The sequence below is a fragment of the Oryza sativa genome, chromosome 8, assembly GCF_034140825.1.
Source record: "Oryza sativa Japonica Group chromosome 8, ASM3414082v1".
Taxonomy (NCBI): domain Eukaryota; kingdom Viridiplantae; phylum Streptophyta; class Magnoliopsida; order Poales; family Poaceae; genus Oryza; species Oryza sativa.
The window spans coordinates 6418167-6435205 of record NC_089042.1 but is presented as its reverse complement, the minus strand read 5'-3'; positions in this window follow the sequence as shown (position 1 = coordinate 6435205).

The following is a 17039-nucleotide window of genomic DNA, read 5'->3' as shown; positions in this document are numbered from 1 at the left end:
CCATCGTATTTAAATTTAATTGATCCAAATATGGTCGCGATAATATTTTATTTATTTCTATCCCACCTAATCTTTATTTTGTATTTATTTTACCAATTTGTTTTTAAGGTTTATTCCTAATTAACTATTCTTTACTCACGATTAATAATCTTCGATATCAAATTCAGATAAAATAGACGAATAAGATCGGCATGATGTAATTAGTTTAAAAAGTTTTTGAAAATCCGTATTTTTAGAGTTTTGATTTTGTCGGTCGAATTTTCAGGGTGTTACACTTTGTTTCCTAGAGGTGATCTTTGACCCATTCAAGGAGATGAATTGATTATCATGTTTGCCATGGTTAGAAAAATTAAAATTGCTCCTGTTAAATGTATGATTAGGCAATGGTTAGTGTCGCGACCGAGAAAATTGCATTTTCCCGAACGCTAGTGTATTAATCCCCGTCCCAGGAAAAGCCGGGGTACACCATACAAACATGATATAAAAGACACATCTGTATTATATCGATAATATTTACATTATTACAAAGGCACTTAAGGCCTGACAATCAAAAATAAACAGCAGCGGACTAGCGGGCCTACTGCTCCATCTTCACAGGCGCTCAACTGGGGTATAAGCCAGGACTCCACCTAAGACTTCTTCTCCAAAGCTTCTCTTACTGAAGAGGGGAAAGATTGAGCAAGAATGAGTACAACCACAGTACTCAGCAAGTCACACCGGCAGATGCATGATTAATGCAAGGGGGTACAAGGGGATAATAATAGGGGTTAAGTTTTGCAGTAAACAGCATTTAAAAGTCACTTAGTTGCCCAAAGCCATTTTATAAAGACGATCCTAGAGTTACACAGTGTTATTAATCAAGGCCGTGAACCCACACGAACCTGCCTTAACCCAAGGCCTACGATGATTCAGACCGAACTAGCAACCCGACCCTGGGTCCCAGCTCGTCCCAAGCCAACCCAGGCCAACCATTCCATATTTTAGTTGTTAAGCAAATTTTAGGAATTAAAACGCTAACTTGGGTACATTGCTCGGCTTGCCCATAACCGAGGGCGCGGCTATTCGAATAGATTATACTCTGATCAGAGGTGTACAACTTTACCCACAAGACACATCTTCCTCACGTGCAACCACGTGCCACATACCACCACGGTATACAGGCGGAAGACGTGACATAGTTTCCAACCCATCCTAGCCATAGAGAAGAGTACCGACCCAATCCCACCTACGGCCGGAACCTCCGGGACAGGCAGGCAGGACTGAGCCCCCAGCAGCAGGGCACCAACCCTGTACCATGACATCTCGACTACCGGGCCGCAGCTCGTGTAGCCTTCATTTGCCCTGGAGAATGTCCATCGACCCCCGACTTCATCCACCTCCAATCTTACTTTTGTTTATAACTTGACTGAGCCACAAACTAAGCCTTACCCACTAGACATGTGAAAGTACGGTAGTGCTTTGCAACAGAGGCCCGAAGACCGGTCCTTATATGGCCGAGGTGCTACTATCAAAACCATGCACCCTGAGCCCAGCCTAAAACCATTTTGGGGATTTTGAATAGAGGGGGCGGTGTGAATCCAATTCCACAATAAACCAACAATTCCAAAGTGTCCAAGTGATATGAGAATTCCCCAAGTCTAAAGTTATAAAACCACCTAATATTGTCTAATTAAACAGCGAAGCATCTACCTAAAATCATACTAGTGGTACCATGAGTAGAGTATCCACTAGTTGGGGTTTTGTTTAATCTAGGGTGGACAAGGTAATAATAACAATAACAACAATAATACGGTCATAACAAAGGTAAATAGGCATGGCTTAGTAAAACCGTGATAACGCGGGAATTTAAATAAAGCGATAATGCAATAATTTAAATCAAAATAATTTTATAAACTGGGATTCAATATGTTCAAGGATGATGTGACTTGCCTTGCTCACTTTCCCAAACGCCGGCTTCAACTTCCACGAAGAGCGGATCTTCCAAAGCTGCAGCGTCTACACGACCAACGGAAAAGAAAAGGCTTTTACGCTAATAAATTCCACATAACAGCAGAAACAAAGCACAAAAATGGGTTCTTGACTTCTTAAGGAAAAATTAGAGACTTGAACGGTCCAATTCCGAGTTCAAATGGCCAAGTTATGCCCATTTGAAGTTTATATGTTCTTTAAATGGATATTTGCGAATTTCTTCATTTAAATTTTAATTTAAAATCGAATTATTGCGTCAGCCGGGAGAGAGGGCGCGCGGACCGGGTCCACGGGAGTGGGACCCACGCGGCAGCCTCTCGGTCCACGGTGGACCGGGTGCACGCGGCTGGCGCCGTGGGTCCCACGCGTCAGCCGCACCCGCGGGCGCGGGCGGCTGACGGCCGGGCCCCACCTGGCAGCCGCGGGGCGCGCCCGAAGGCGGCCTCGCCGGCACGGCCGACGGGAGGCGGCGCGCCCGCGCCCCGATGGTCACCGCCGGCGACCACCGGCGCGGCGGAGCGGCGCCCGCGAGAGAGGAGAGAAGAGGGAAGCGAAGCGGCGGTCTTCGGCTCACCCCGGGTCGACGGCGGCGACGGAAACGGCGACCGAAGCGGAGGAAGGCGGCGGCGCGGTTCGGGTCGACGAGGACGGCGGTGCTCCGGCGGTCGGCGGGCGAAACGGAGGAGCGGACGAGGTCGACAGGACGCGGCGAAGCCAAAGGAGGTGACGCCGAGACGAGAGGAGGTCCGGGGCGACGACAGCGGCGAACCGGAGCTCGGCGGCGACGGCGGAGAGAGAGGACGACGGCGCGGGCTCGATTCCGAAGGGGAGAGTGAGCGGCGAGCGGCGGAAACGGAGGAGGGATGCACGGGGAACGATTAAATAGCGTCGGGAGGGCGAGAGAGCGGCCGGGCGAGGGGGAAACGGCCGCGAAAGGTGCGGCCGCCATTGATGCCGGCGAGGTTTAGGGGAAAGATTCCGAGCGAATCCGAGGGAGAGAGAGGGGGAAAAGTGGGGGAAAAGGGAGAGGGAATCACGGGGAATGATTCCCCCCACTTTATTGCGCGCGGGGACGGCGGGATGCGGCGGAATCCGCGGCGGCGGCGGCGCTAGGGCACGGGCGGGCGGCGGGAGCGGCGCGAGGATAGGGATGACAGGCGGGCCCCACCTGTCAGCGAGGGTGGCGGGCGGGCCCGCCCGTCAGCGGCGCGCGCGCGGGGAGAGGCCGAGTGGGCCGCGGGGAGAGGAGAGGGAGGGGGAGGGACATGGGCCGAGCCGGCCCAAGAGGGGAAGGGGGGAAAAAGAAGACTTTTTAGGATTTTTCTTTTTATAAAATCATTTTAACTTTGTTTATTTCTTAATAATTATTATTTGTGCTCTGAGAATTCCACTAAAATTTGAGGGCTCCTTTTAGACCAAGGAGAATTTAACAAAAAATCTCCGGGCCACATTTGAATTTTTCTTATACGTATTTTAGTGTTTGCCAATTTCTTTTCGAATTTTAATTAATTCTATTATTCCTTTTAGAAAATGATTTTTATTTCGGGATGAATTTATCAGGACGTGACAAATCCACCCCCCTTACAAGAATCTCGTCCCCGAGATTCGAGGAGGCTAGCATGAAGATAGGTTGGGCGGTCTTCTCTTCTTGTCTGACTTCTTCCGTCGCGTCTTCTATAACGAACTTGCCTAGCAAAACTTCTCCACTCTGGACTGCTTGGCTCGATCTCCTGTTGCGGATGGAATCTTCTCTTCTCCTGACTTGAACCAGGGTGCACCTTTTAGCTGACTCAGACTAGGTTGCGGTAGTTTAATGATGCTTCCGTTCCAGAACTTCTCATGATTCATATCTTCGGAGTCAACCTCATACAAGTTACCACTTCATCTCATGCGTCAACACTAGCTTGTCATTACTAGGATACCATGCTTGTCATCATGAGAATACCATGCTTGGCGTTTCCTTCCAGCTTACCACCATATGCTTTAGACTATGATATCCCGCTTACTAAGGATACCATGATTGACAACTTGCCATTAACTATCTCATATTAGCTTTCCTGGTCTCCGGTGCTAGGTACTTCTGCTATTCGATGCAAGGGTCAACCACTTTAACTATAAGTTATGCTTCCCAAGAGAACCAATTTATCCCCCTTGACATGCTTTGACGTCTTCCCGAATGACTTTGCTGCTGGACTTGTTATTGTCTGATCGTGATCCTGCCAAATCTGAAGCTTCGTTGTTAGAGGTGATTTTAATCTGACCTCTGTAGACTATCTTCGAACATATCACTTGGTTCATAACTGGGAATAGCTCCCACGAACAAGCAGCTCGGATTCACTTTCTTTACATTCAGTTTACTTCCCATTATTATCTTCAGGTTGTCCTCAGTTAGCATTCAACGTATTCCTTTACACCTTTAACCTTGATGTGTTCTTTCCCATTGGATCATCTCCCAAGACATGGCATTACCTGGTAACCGGTGCTTGCACTTTTCACTCCGTGTAGCATCTGATACTGAGTTGAAGATTTCACTCCTTGCCTTCATAGAAACACTTTTACCTAGGTCATCTTGCTTACTTAATGACAAGGTGACTGTTGCGGGGCAATTACTATCAGGGGTCTTCCTTGAGCGATGCAGAGCATGTTTCTGTTTATCAATCACCTTTCGGCCTACTTCTTTCATGCTGGAGAACATCTTTGCCAATCTCTTTTATCAATCATCTTTCGGCTTATCTCTAACAGGTGGTATTCTTTAATGTGGATTGCGGACGCTTCTGGGGACGATGAGGTCCTTTGGCTTGCTGCCTTTCAGTGAAACCTTGATGTGGTTCGTCAAAAGCTGCACTGACTACCTTCAGGGAAATACATTGCTTGCTATCTGTATCTATGCCACTAGGGTTTAATTGCCGATGATCATCTTTAGTGCTTCCTCGAGATGGGGAGAATCCAAATTGTTCTTCTGCCATATCACCTTTGACCCTTTTCTGATACCTGATAGACTAATTACCAACCATCGACTACTATGCTCTCAAATATTGATGTCTCCTGGGTCTTCTTAACTGTTTGCAGGTATATCCGAACTTATCAATGTAGAGGCATGGCGGGTACCCTTATGGGTTTCATCCAACAATCCTTATCTTGATCTGTAAAAGGCGTATCCAAACTCCTATCCCCAACTACTGTCTCATTGGCCTTTTAACCCAACACAGTTTAATTGATTTTCTTTTCCATCAACAGGTTGGTTATTAACTCGAGGTTAGAACATAGTTCCTCTGAAATGAGACCCTAGGTCTCCTTTGACAGTAAACAATTATACACATAATCCCATATCAGCATCTTCTGAAAGAGTCCTCATAGAACTTGTCTTTATTACACATTTCTCCCATATTACAAGAATACGAGGCACTGCCTTAAACAAAAAGGGAAGGTGCTTAACATCGGTACATTGTATCTTCAACATGAATCATCCATAAGCATAGCAAGCTCACTGTTTATAGACATGAATATATTTATGTATTACATGATTGCTGCAAACTTTCGATTACACAATGATAGGTAGCGAACTGAAAACCACAAATATGGCTGCTCATTTTGATTCTGGAGAGATATAGCTGGCATTGTTCTAGTGACTGCATCCTTGATTAGTTCTGTGATGATGTGATAGGACTGCATATTGCTATCATTCACAGGAGAAGCTTCCTTCTGATTGTGGGTTGAAGCGGATGACGGTCTTCTGCTTGGTATCGCCCTCCGGAGGTTGATTGCCCTTTGCTCGGCCTGGAGTAGGTCGGGGAGAGACACAACTTCTTCCATCGACGACAATTCTTTGCTGAGGCTGTCGGTGCAGAGAATGGTTGGTGCTAAAGGTATTATTGCTATGATTTATTGCAGAGCTAGGTGGAGCATTGGTGCTGTGGATGATATCGTCGATGTTGCTGTTGGAGCTGACTAGCTGATGAGACAATCGTAGGGTTGTTCGTTGGATTTCTGCGGTCTTGGTCAACAACACACTGAGTTGGCAATCCTTGGGCACATGGTTTGTTCCTTCGCACAGAAAACATGTCACCTTGCGAGTGGGACACTCCCCTGGTGGATGGTCTTCTTCCTAGTGAGTGCAGAGTGTGAGACACATGCTAGCAACGTGTCCAATTTCTCCACAACGGGTGCATGCCTTTGATCCGAAGAAGACATATCTGAAACTCTTAGTCCAAACAAATGTCTCTTTGGTTGATCACTTGATTTTCTTCGCCATCAATCGCTAGGTTATTTGATTCATAATAGATTATGAGCTTACGGAAATGAGACCCTAGGTCCCCCTAATCAACAACAAAATGTACACAACTCACAGCTCTTGCAATCTTAACATGGATCCTTCATAAACTTATCAAACTCATTCATTATCTCATGTTTCTCTGTTATTACATGATTGACGGGGAACAACTATAAAACAAAAGTATTTGAACACTGATATAAGAGTATTATGGTTGCTTCTGACTAGCGCTAGGCTTAACAGGTACTGCATTTGCTCCAGTGACCACTTGGCGATTGGCATGTCTGTTTCCTTAACAGGTACTACAGTTGTAACCGACAATAACTTTCTTACGCTCGGGTTCTTCATCTTGTACTTGATTTCTTGGCTGCTGTGCTGGAACATCCAAAGGTACAATGCCGATACTGGCCTCTGTCTTGTCAACTGGTGGCTGCGGCTGAAATTGAGCATTGACACCTTGTGGTAATGCACTAGCTGGAGTTGGAGCTGTTGCACCGCGGGCTATAGGACTGCTTCGGGATGCATGGATGACAATTCGCTGAGGAGCAAGCTTCTGATTGCAGGGAGTTGCGTGGACTGACGTGCTGGCAGCTATGTTTCTCGGTTTTGGGCACTTGTCGGCGAAATGACCCATTCCTTGACAATTGAAGCAACAGATATCTTCCCGGACTCGGCATTTTCTTTTCTCATTTTGATTCCTCTGTCCTGGCACTGGAGTTAGGCTGAAACTGTAATCTTGGTGAGGATTTGTGTGGCCTTGATGCTTCTCTCCGTTGGAACTGGCAGGTTGGTTGGCCATCTTCTTCGTCAACAGAAAACTGAATTGACAATCTTTTGGTACATGATCAGTTCCTTCACAAAAGAAACAAGTGATCCTGCTCGTTGGACACCTGTCGGGTGGATGGTCTTCCTCACAATGAATGCATGTAGTGGCACACGAGCTGGCAACATGACCGATTTCTCCACAACGAGAGCATGCCTTACGTTCCATTTTATCCTGGTTGAAACCTTGGGGAGACTTCTCGTCTTCATCATCTGAGGAGACTTGATCTGAATCTTCACTATCAGACACTCTACCTCCATTAGCTAAAAGATGCTCTGTCAACTGTGGTGCACCTCGGAAGGTATTTCTTCTCTGACGTTTTGTCATTCCTGGTGGAGGCCATTCTGTGCTGGTAATGATCATCTTACGGACTTCATCTTCGGTTCGCATTGGTGTTTCTCTTTTCTGCTGAGGACACTCCCTTGCATAGTGCCCTTGCTCATCACACATAAAACAAATGATACTTGCTTCTTTTGAGTCAACATGTGGCACGTCACCATGGGTCCTTCGGGATGCTGGCGGCATGCTGACTTGTGGTGTGGGTGCTTGGACTGCCTCCAACTGCACTTGAGGTTGTATCTGACTCAGGTTCAGAATTGGCGTCTGATGCTGCTGCAGTATCTCTATAAGCAATCGGTTCTGGTTAATCAGGTGTTGGACCAGTGTCACACAACTGGTGTCTGGTGCTTCGTTCACTCGGGAGCTTGAGGTACCAACGTCCTGACTTCTGACCTTATTGCCTTTCTCATTGTCAGCCATCTGTTGCAAAGGTTTGGAGAGGGAGAGAGGGAAAACAAAGGGGAGAGACAGATTAGAAACTAAGGATAGGACCTTAACAGATCTAAGTCTTTTGCTGTTATGATGTATGTTAGGCTTATTCTGCAAGTTGATTAAGCAAACAACCTAGCATGGTTACATCACAACCCACTGATGCAAACCACGCGCTACACACACAAGCAAGGAAACACACGACAAACGAAACACTAGAGGGTGGCTTAGGTTCTGCGACGGGTTCTCCAAGATCTTCGCTCCTGCTTCACAGCTGGCTTCACTGCTTCCTTCACTTTACTAGCGGATCCTGCAGTCTTCCGGAGCTTCGGCAGACAATTGACAACATCTTCTTCTCCACAAAGCCGACCATCTAGTACTAGTTGAAATTTGAAGAAGGAAGAAAGAGTAAACGTTTTGCAAATAGCACAGGGGAAGGAGAAAAAAGGAACTTTCGCAAATAATTTTATTTATAAAATATGTCCTTAGGTTTTATCCTCTTGGCTTATCCTACAGTCGAGATGGCTCTGATACCAGCTTGTCGCGACCGAGAAAATTGCATTTTCCCGAACGCTAGTGTATTAATCCCCGTCCCAGGAAAAGCCGGGGTACACCATACAAACATGATATAAAAGACACATCTGTATTATATCGATAATATTTACATTATTACAAAGGCACTTAAGGCCTGACAATCAAAAATAAACAGCAGCGGACTAGCGGGCCTACTGCTCCATCTTCACAGGCGCTCAACTGGGGTATAAGCCAGGACTCCACCTAAGACTTCTTCTCCAAAGCTTCTCTTACTGAAGAGGGGAAAGATTGAGCAAGAATGAGTACAACCACAGTACTCAGCAAGTCACACCGGCAGATGCATGATTAATGCAAGGGGGTACAAGGGGATAATAATAGGGGTTAAGTTTTGCAGTAAACAGCATTTAAAAGTCACTTAGTTGCCCAAAGCCATTTTATAAAGACGATCCTAGAGTTACACAGTGTTATTAATCAAGGCCGTGAACCCACACGAACCTGCCTTAACCCAAGGCCTACGATGATTCAGACCGAACTAGCAACCCGACCCTGGGTCCCAGCTCGTCCCAAGCCAACCCAGGCCAACCATTCCATATTTTAGTTGTTAAGCAAATTTTAGGAATTAAAACGCTAACTTGGGTACATTGCTCGGCTTGCCCATAACCGAGGGCGCGGCTATTCGAATAGATTATACTCTGATCAGAGGTGTACAACTTTACCCACAAGACACATCTTCCTCACGTGCAACCACGTGCCACATACCACCACGGTATACAGGCGGAAGACGCGACATAGTTTCCAACCCATCCTAGCCATAGAGAAGAGTACCGACCCAATCCCACCTACGGCCGGAACCTCCGGGACAGGCAGGCAGGACTGAGCCCCCAGCAGCAGGGCACCAACCCTGTACCATGACATCTCGACTACCGGGCCGCAGCTCGTGTAGCCTTCATTTGCCCTGGAGAATGTCCATCGACCCCCGACTTCATCCACCTCCAATCCGTGTACTTTTGTTTATAACTTGACTGAGCCACAAACTAAGCCTTACCCACTAGACATGTGAAAGTACGGTAGTGCTTTGCAACAGAGGCCCGAAGACCGGTCCTTATATGGCCGAGGTGCTACTATCAAAACCATGCACCCCGAGCCCAGCCTAAAACCATTTTGGGGATTTTGAATAGAGGGGGCGGTGTGAATCCAATTCCACAATAAACCAACAATTCCAAAGTGTCCAAGTGATATGAGAATTCCCCAAGTCTAAAGTTATAAAACCACCTAATATTGTCTAATTAAACAGCGAAGCATCTACCTAAAATCATACTAGTGGTACCATGAGTAGAGTATCCACTAGTTGGGGTTTTGTTTAATCTAGGGTGGACAAGGTAATAATAACAATAACAACAATAATACGGTCATAACAAAGGTAAATAGGCATGGCTTAGTAAAACCGTGATAACGCGGGAATTTAAATAAAGCGATAATGCAATAATTTAAATCAAAATAATTTTATAAACTGGGATTCAATATGTTCAAGGATGATGTGACTTGCCTTGCTCACTTTCCCAAACGCCGGCTTCAACTTCCACGAAGAGCGGATCTTCCGAAGCTGCAGCGTCTACACGACCAACGGAAAAGAAAAGGCTTTTACGCTAATAAATTCCACATAACAGCAGAAACAAAGCACAAAAATGGGTTCTTGACTTCTTAAGGAAAAATTAGAGACTTGAACGGTCCAATTACGAGTTCAAATGGCCAAGTTATGGCCATTTGAAGTTTATATGTTCTTTAAATGGATATTTGCGAATTTCTTCATTTAAATTTTAATTTAAAATCGAATTATTGCGTCAGCCGGGAGAGAGGGCGCGCGGACCGGGTCCACGGGAGTGGGACCCACGCGGCAGCCTCTCGGTCCACGGTGGACCGGGTGCACGCGGCTGGCGCCGTGGGTCCCACGCGTCAGCCGCACCCGCGGGCGCGAGCGGCTGACGGCCGGGCCCCACCTGGCAGCCGCGGGGCGCGCCCGAAGGCGGCCTCGCCGGCACGGCCGACGGGAGGCGGCGCGCCCGCGCCCCGATGGTCACTGCCGGCGACCACCGGCGCGGCGGAGCGGCGCCCGAGAGAGAGGAGAGAAGAGGGAAGTGAAGCGGCGGTCTTCGGCTCACCCCGGGTCGACGGCGGCGACGGAAACGGCGACCGAAGTGGAGGAAGGCGGCGGCGCGGTTCGGGTCGACGAGGACGGCGGTGCTCCGGCGGTCGGCGGGCGAAACGGAGGAGCGGACGAGGTCGACGAGGACGCGGCGAAGCCAAAGGAGGAGACGCCGAGACGAGAGGAGGTCCGGGGCGACGACAGCGGCGAACCGGAGCTCGGCGGCGACGGCGGAGAGAGAGGACGACGGCGCGGGCTCGATTCCGAAGGGGAGAGTGAGCGGCGAGCGGCGGAAACGGAGGAGGGAGGCACGGGGAACGATTAAATAGCGTCGGGAGGGGGAGAGAGCGGCCGGGCGAGGGGGAAACGGCCGCGAAAGATGCGGCCGCCATTGATGCCGACGAGGTTTAGGGGAAAGATTCCGAGCGAATCCGAGGGAGAGAGAGAGGGAAAAGTGGGGGAAAAGGGAGAGGGAATCACGGGGAATGATTCCCCCCACTTTATTGCGCGCGGGGACGGCGGGATGCGGCGGAATCCGCGGCGGCGGCGGCGGCGCTAGGGCACGGGCGGGCGGCGGGAGCGGCGCGAGGATAGGGATGACAGGCGGGCCCCACCTGTCAGCGAGGGTGGCGGGCGGGCCCGCCCGTCAGCGGCGCGCGCGCGGGGAGAGGCCGAGTGGGCCGCGGGGAGAGGAGAGGGAGGGGAGGGAGATGGGCCGAGCCGGCCCAAGAGGGGAAGGGGGAAAAAGAAGACTTTTTAGGATTTTTCTTTTTATAAAATCATTTTAACTTTGTTTATTTCTTAATAATTATTATTTGTGCTCTGAGAATTCCACTAAAATTTGAGGGCTCCTTTTAGACCAAGGAGAATTTAACAAAAAATCTCCGGGCCACATTTGAATTTTTCTTATACGTATTTTAGTGTTTGCCAATTTCTTTTCGAATTTTAATTAATTCTATTATTCCTTTTAGAAAATAATTTTTATTTCGGGATGAATTTATCAGGACGTGACAGTTAGAAAGTATTAAGTATACTGCCCCTGTTGAGTGTACTTCTTTGATCACCCGTATAGCGAATGGCCTTGGAGTTATTACCACCGATCAGATCGAGTATATATCCACTGTCCGTCCCTATGAGGATGAAACATACTTAGTACAAGGGCATATACTTAAGCATGGAGACGATGGCTCATTGATATACTTTTTCCCCGGTTGTACAAATGAAATCCCATTACCCAATGCGGGGTATCATTTGTACAACTGTCAGGAACTAACCATTCCCCTACAGACCATAGAAGAATCTTGTGCAGGTACATCTTACAGGAAGACACGCAACAGACCAAGGCAAGAGCATGAGGAGTCATCCTCATCGATACCTGTGCAGATGTACGAGGCGGACTGGGAGCCAACGGGAGATGCACCCGGTTGGACCCAGGCACCACGGCACAGCACCGGTGGTTCTTCCTGGCACAGTGCCAATGAGAATCGCTGGCAAGCACCGCACGACGTACACTGGGGGAACGCGCACACCCGTTCCTCTGGATCAAGTGGGATGCCTCCTGCTTCCAACTGGTGGCGCTCGAGTTCCTCTCGGGACTTGGGTTTCTCACGATGAGGCTGGACACCCTTTATATGCAGGCGGGTGAGAATGGCAGCAAAATGCTGATGCTCAGTTCGTCAACATCAATAACCTGATGCAACAATAGCAGGCTGATCTTCAAGCATACTTTCGCTTCCAAGGGTTCAATCCCTACCAGGGACCTAAGTGAAGGGCTCAATTCCTTTCCAATTGCATATTTGGATTTCCACATTGCATCCTATAAACTAAAAATGACATAAAAAAATTTGCAAAATAGAAAATACCAAAAATATAGGTTAGAGTTTATTATGCTAGGTAAGACAACTAGTTCTCTTGTTGAGATGATGAATAGTTTCTCTGTTTTATATCTCTTATATATGGGTTCACGGTTAAGTACGCTCTGAAAGATTGAATAAATAGTAGCCACATATTATCCGGGAACCTGAGGTAAGTGGGCTGCACTTGCCGAACTAAGTCTAGGTTGTCGCGAGATGATATAGTGATAAGAGTTGCTATGATCCTGTTCTAAGTTTGACTTAAATTCCGGATGTTTTATTTTCCAAAATGATAAACTTAAAAGTTCCTCATTTGATAAAAATTCCTACCAGAGCCAAAAATTTTCATATTTGATAAACCATATATATTTTGGGCGCTTGTACTTCCATTGAACTTTGTCAAAATCTTGAGACTTGTGTAGATACTTTTGATACTCTATGATCAAGATCATACACCCACATATATGCACATGCAAACTTCTGCACTAGAAGTTAGCATTCATTCATTCCATCTATATCCATCATGCTATCACCCAAAATCAAGCTCTCCAATTATATGCTTTCTCCTTCCAATATAATATCCTTTCCAAAAAGAGATAAAAAGAGGGAAAGGCATGGTTAGGAAAATAAAGTCTTGCTCCTCAAAATATTGAGCATGATAAAAAAATGAGTAGCCATGCCCCCTCCAAAAAAAGAAATGAATGATCTTGGGAGAAGAAAGAAAGCACAAAGGAGAAGTATTTCCTTTTTTTTTCCACATTCTATTTCCACCATATAGCACACACACTTTATGCACGATCTTGATCTTGAGTATGTCTAGTCATCTGCTCTAGTCTAAAGTTTTGACTTAGTAATAAATGCAAGTATGCTATGTTTGATACCTACCAAGCTCCACATACTAAACCTTAGAGTAGGAATCAACTAGGCTACTTTGGTGAGGAATTCATTTATATACACTCTGAGTGATCGAGAGGGTCATTTGAGGAACTTGGATTTCTTTTGAAAGATCATTTGAAAACTTCCGGAATAAAAGGTTGAATAAATAATGGGTGACTAGTGCTTGATTGCTGTTCTATCTTCCAACCGCACAAGACAAGGTAAAGCAATGTCTCGCGGGAATCAGTTGTAAGGGTAAGACACGTGTCAAAATTATTTGATTTGAGAGAGTATATCTACCTTGCACTTGTACATTTGAGAATATACAGCATAGTAGCAACTCCTGATCAACAATCAAGTTTTGTTTCCTTTTGTCCTTTACTCGAGACGAGCAAAGGTTCAAGCTTGGGGGGTTTTGTTGACGGTCGTTATCGATCAGTTACGTCCGTCAATATTACTAGAATAAAAGAACTAGTTATGCTTGCAATGCATATAGTGTAATAATAAAATAAAAACTACTAGTACTTGGTTCACTAACCCTCTGCAGAGAATGGGCCATAAATGGAGAAAAATCGGCATCAAAACCGTACCTCTGGTGTCTTAGCTTTATGAGGTGCCCAGTTTCAAAGGTACAGGAACAGGTGTCTTCTCTTTAACCTGCCATACCTCCTTTGTTTTTGGTGCGGTCAATGGCTTCTTCGAAACTGGGAACGCAGGTTGACCGACTTGTGTTCCTGGCTTCTTGGGTGCCAGCCTAAGGTATCAACGGATCCTCATTTCTTCTTGATCTTTAGGAAATTCATCATGAAATTGCTGAAACTGTCACGCCCGGAAAATCTATCCAAAATTCCGAACGCTTACATGTGTGTTAAACCCTCGTCCAGGAATCAACTGAGGCACACAATAACAAATTGATAATAGAGTACAAATAAATAACTATTTAATATTCGCAAATAATAAATTATTACAGAGGTAGATAGTTCCTCTCAAAGAATAACATTCTACGCAGCGGAAAATAAAACTATAACAAACTACGGAACAGCTATGGCGACTCCACTCCACAGGCATCCTAACCAGAACAAGCCTAATCCTCCAGATCATCACCTTCACTGAGATACTCCTCTTCTGATGAATGAATATTGCAAGAATGAGCATATGACATACTCAACAAGTCACACAGCAAATATGCAAGTGCACAGGATAACAAAGGATGGCATAATATAGCTCATTTGCAGAAACAGCATTTAACGAATATTTAAGAGAATAGTAAAACAGTTGTAATAATTAATCAATATTAAATAAACACCATACAACACACCCATGTTGCATAGGCCCAACCACATTTGAACAACCAACCCCAGTTGAACAAATTAAACCTCCAAACCAGGAATTATCCATTCCAAACCAGGAGTCAAATTAATTACCACATTATTACCATTAATGAGTAGTGTGAGACTAATCACGAAAAACATTGCTCAACTCACCCATAACCGCGGGTACGGCTATTCGAATAGTTTAAACTCTGATCAGAGGTGTACCACTGTACCCACAAGACACAACCCCACATCATGTCACCATGTGCCTCAATACCACCACGGTACCTCGGAAAGGAGTTGTGACAATACCCCTTGCACAACATAACCCATTACAGCGCACCTTTCCTGGATCATAATCACCCCCCTTATAAACAAGGCATGGACTCCCCAGCGACCCCCGTGGACTTCTCGCCACTTCTCAGTCTGACGCACTATAATGAATCACGCTATACAAAAGATAAAGCCGTTGCCCACGCTGGCTTGTGGTTGGCACGATAAATGTTTCACAACAGTAGCTCGCGAACCGGTCCTTAATTGTCATGAGCACAACCATCAAAACCATATGCTCACAACCCACCTTAACCAGGTTTTAATTATCAATTAATTAACATCACACGATTAACCATCGTGAGCTACCATTTAATGTAACCATAATTAAAACATTAATATAACATAGTTTATAATTAATCCCTTTAATTAGCTATGTTTCTAGGCATGGCTAAGCAAACTTACATATAGCATTTAGCTGAACCAATCCAATATATAAGGTTCATGCTAATCAAATTATAACCCATAGGAAAATAAAGTCATCTTCGGCCATTATTTAATTGGGAAAGGTTCACCACCCGATGACATTCGAAAACAATGCATAGTTGAAATAAAATAATAGCTTTAAACGGGTTCAACATGCTCAAAGGGTTGTTTGGGATCTGTGTGACTTGCCTTGGGCTTCCGCAAACGCTTCGGAACCTTCCTCAAAGGAAACGCTCTCCTCCGGAACGTCAGAAACTAAAGCAATTAAACAAAAATCAACAAAACAGTACAAAAACAAGCATAAACAGTACATGTGGATATTTTTAACATGTAAATCTTGATTTTAGAAAAATTTAACAACTTGAACCACCTAAAACGGATCTACGGTTATTTAGTTATGATTTTCCGAAGATTTAATCTATTAGAAAATCGGGAAAAAGAAAAACCGATGACGTCATGCTGACATCACCCAAGGCGGCCGAACCACGATGGCGACCTCGCCGGAGATAGAGCGGCCGGCTGCGGAATTGGAGGGCAAGAACACGTAGAGGACGACGAGACGAACCCAACGGTACTCACCACAACGACAAACGACGTCGGACGACTTCCGGCGACGACGGGGAACGAGCGGCGGCTCGGGTTGACCGACGGCGGCGAGCTACGGCGGCCGGCGACGAAGGGGAAAGGGCGGCCGAGCTACTCCTTGCTCCTATGCACCTAATGGCGGCGAGAAAAGGCGGCGGCGATGACGCAAGCGGCGGCGCGGCGCGGCTGAGCTCCGGCCGGCGGCGGCGGCGTCTTGTCACGCGCGGCGGCGGCGCTACGGAGCACTAGAGACCACGAGAGAGGGGGCAAACGAAAGAGGGCGACGAGGTGGTCCTATTTATAGCCTTGGATTGAAGAGATCGGACTCCTCCCGCAAGAAATCGGTCCGAGAAATCAAAAACTCGGTTTTGGAGATAAACTCGAAAACGAGTTTGATTCAGATAAAATACCCAACGATTTGCTCCGATTCTTGAGGGGAAAGATAGAGGAGAACGAGAGGATCAAAACCCCTCAAAAATCCGGAAGAAACGGGGCCGGATTGGGTGCGGATTTGAGGCGGCAAGGCGGCGGCTCGGGCGGCTCGGGCTCGGCCTATGCCGGCCGGAGGTTAGGGACACACCCGACAGGTGGGTCCCACCTGTCGGCGGCTGAGGGGAGGAGGGGCGGGCGGCGTCGGCTGGGCCGGCTTGGGCCGGTTCGGCCGCGCGGGAAAGAGGGAGTGTTGGGCCGAAAACGGCCCAACAACTTAAAGGAGGGGTTTTTGAACTTTTTAAATAAAATAATTTGTGAAATGTTGTTTCAATTATTAAAAAAATACTTCCCTTGCTCAAATAATTCCCAGAAAATTCTAGAAAATAGAAGAGCAAGCATAGTATTTAATAAAATTTTATCTAGCTCACTTTTATGTTGAAAATTTTCCTAGATAATTAGGTTTTAGCTTGTAGGCTTTTAAAATATTTTCTAAAAATCATTTAAACAATGCATTTTTAATTTAGGCGATTTTTAGGGCGTGACAGCCCAGTTTCAAAGGTACAGGAACAGGTGTCTTCTCTTTAACCTGCCATACCTCCTTTGTTTTTGGTGCGGTCAATGGCTTCTTCGAAACTGGGAACGCAGGTTGACCGACCTGTGTTCCTGGCTTCTTGGGTGCCAGCCTAAGGTATCGACGGATCCTCATTTCTTCTTGATC